This window comes from Cyprinodon variegatus, unplaced genomic scaffold (genome assembly GCF_000732505.1).
Source record: "Cyprinodon variegatus isolate N-32 unplaced genomic scaffold, C_variegatus-1.0 Scaffold472, whole genome shotgun sequence".
Classification (NCBI taxonomy): Eukaryota; Metazoa; Chordata; class Actinopteri; order Cyprinodontiformes; family Cyprinodontidae; genus Cyprinodon; species Cyprinodon variegatus.
The window spans coordinates 531293-534418 of record NW_015150925.1 but is presented as its reverse complement, the minus strand read 5'-3'; positions in this window follow the sequence as shown (position 1 = coordinate 534418).

Genomic DNA, 3126 nt, shown 5'->3' with positions numbered 1-3126 from the left:
CCTCCTGTCTGTCATAATCAACGCATATCACAGACAGGAGGTCACTAAAATCATTTAAAAAGTTTGACGTGGACTTAGGGGGCCTGTAAACATTTAGAAACAGGTTAGTTCTATACCTTCTGGGTCTGTGAGGTCCAGAACCCAGTTCAGTGGGACCTTAGAGTCCAGTTTGGCCCCTGGATGTGTTCCTACCTTCACCCCCCTTTGAACCACAGGGCGTCACCATCTTTATTTAGACTCCAGGAAAACAATAGAGTCCAGGGAGGTCTACATCCTGACCAGCCCCGCCCTCTTTCCTGAGCCCAAACAATGCCTGCAGAACCGGACCAAACCAGCTGTTCCTTTCAGGATGAGTGGGCTTCCTGCAGGGAGCCATATGTTTAGGAAGGTTCCAAGGGCCCTTGAAAGAGGGGCCCCCATAAAGATATGTTCTGCTATCTTTGTTTAAAAAATTATTTTTGATAAATAAGTTATCTTTCAGCAGTAAGCAGCAAAACAAAGCATGAATAAATGGACTAACCCACCCCATCAAAATGAAAGAATGGTTTGGTCCGCAGGTCCTATCTTGGTGCATCAGGTCCCGTCTGAGCAGCAGTTTGCTGATTCAAGGACCTTAGCGCCACGCGTCCTTTTGAAACCATAAGGATAAAGACTTGTTACCTTAGTAACGATTGATCACTAACTGGTTAAAGGAATATAAGCTAACTATGCGCTGGATACAACTAATAGCTGTCAACAATGGGTGGTGAGGTTGGTCAAGGACCCAGAAGCAGAGATGAGTAAAGCTGAGATGAGTTCTGACAGATTTAGTTGAAGAACCCAGGAAACAGAGGCAGCAATCCAGAAATCCAATTTAAAGGGTTAAACAAACCAAAAACCATGGAGACATCAGGGGAAGACGAGCCTGAGGAGCCAGCGAGAGACGAGCTGAAAAGAAGTACAGCAACGACAAAGAACCAGCGTTGAGTGAATGCAGAGCTGGAGTATATAAGGAGAACAGAGCAAAGGATGAACTAATGAGCTGAATAAGGAGCAGGTGTGGGTGGAACTTGCATGAAGGAATCCAAGGGGAAAGAAAACAAGCACCAGGGGGCAGCAGAGAGAAACTAAAGAATGTTTGAATATGATGTAAAATAAATCAAAGAACAAAACAGAACAACTGAAAACAGAAAACAGAAAACTCAGAGTCACGACAAACTGGACGAACCATAACAGTAGCTTTGTTTTTTATTTTCCAGGGAATTTAAAGCAGGAATAATCCAGCATTTAACGAGCCTCTAGTGAGCCACAACCAATCACATCATTGACCCGACAACTTTCTGTCGTTTGTGCCGATGCGTAAACAACTTTTAACGTCAAACTTTTAGTTTTTACGGGTTTCAGACACTAAATGAGCAGCAGCTGAGCAGTTGATGAACATTTCTATCCTTAAATGCAGCAGTGATCAAATGTAAACAGCTTGGAGAAAAAAACACGTTGACAAATATATATGGTGCAAAAATGCAGCAGAACATGCAGCAGAACACTCCAGCGCCAGAGTGTTAATCCAGTTATGGTTAGCGACGCCTGAGCCAACCAGCCTGTCTGATTCTCTGACTCCCCTGAAACCTGAACTTGAACCTAATCAGTTCTTTGTCTTGTCTGCCTCTTAGGAAGAAACCTGACTGAACCCTGGAACTCTGGAAGAGTTTCCTCTGCTGAAATCTGCCTGCCGGTTCTCAGGAGCTCATCTGAAGAAACTAACCGTCTGAACCTGCCTGCCCGCCCTCAAGAAGAGGATCGGAAGAAAACTCTGGATCTGAACACTGATAAGTCTGAAGTCGAGCCCTGCCGTTGCTTAGCCCTCTGCCAAGTTCTAGCCTCTGGACCCACCTGGTTCCCTCCCTCAGCTGCTAAACCAGAACCATGTCACAGGTACAAACCTGCAAATTTCCTCTGGCAAAGATCTACCGCATCCTGGCTAACCTAACTGTCCCTCTCTACAGAGAACTCTGTGTGACCAGTCCCAGATCTGTTTCTCTGCAACTTTCATATAACCTTGTGTTTATTTCAACAAACAGTCAGACTTTTCATCTGCCTCCGTTGTGTTCTGCATGTGGGTTAGAAATCTGAATCCCATCATGACAGTGAGGGATCATTGATGATGTCACGGGGCATGCAGCGCTGGGATGAAATGTCTTTCGTGGAGGGAAATGTCAAATTGTTTTTCAAGCAGTTTAACAAACATCATCCTTTGCAGTAGAATGAAGCAGCGGTTCGTCTATTCCAGGATTTGGTCCTGAGAAAATGGAAACCATGAAAGGAAAATGCTTGAAGTCCTGAGAAACTGAAGATGGTGTGTTGATGGAAGCTGTCAGTCAGTGTAGTTATGATGGGCGGAGCTTCTTTAGATTGCAGCTTCTAATTGATAAAGTCTTTGTTCCAAAACATAAAGAGAAAATCCCAGAAACATAAAAAACTTGCTAGTTTGTTATTTCAAACATATTCAATATAATGATCACTAAGGACTTTGAATGCTTAACCAATGACATGACTGATGGTGTTGGTAGATGCTTTGATGAAGAGCAGCAGCATAAATATAAATGACTCTATACATCTTCCATAGTTCCCCTGCTGCCTTCTGCAAACAGCTCAGTAAATGAAGGGAGTCCATTGCTAGCGGGGTGAGAATATCTCACCTTACGGCGCAGGAGGACCAGGGTGTCAGAACCCAATCTGTGGGGAGGCCAAGGTTTTCCTCCTGGAAGGAGATTCAGGTTTGCAGGTTTAGCTGTTTTCCTGGGAGGGGTTATGCTTATATGTAAACTAATGAGGCTTTTGGTCGTGTTTCTGTGGGAAAAGTTGACTACTGTGTTCAAAAGACGCCGCGGGACGTCAGGACGCCCACTTGGCTTCACCATAGTACACAATGCTAATTCGGACAACAAGGATGTTGTAAGTGGGATTATTATCATTAATAATGAGCATGCTGCCCCCCCACCACCACACACACACAGATACTCGTTCTGCTATATGTAGTGAGGACCATGAGCTGACTCCCATTGACTTCCATTGATTTTCAGTCATTTTCAGCCCTTTCTATGCCTTAACCCTAAGCATTACCAATGCATACCTAACCCTAACCCA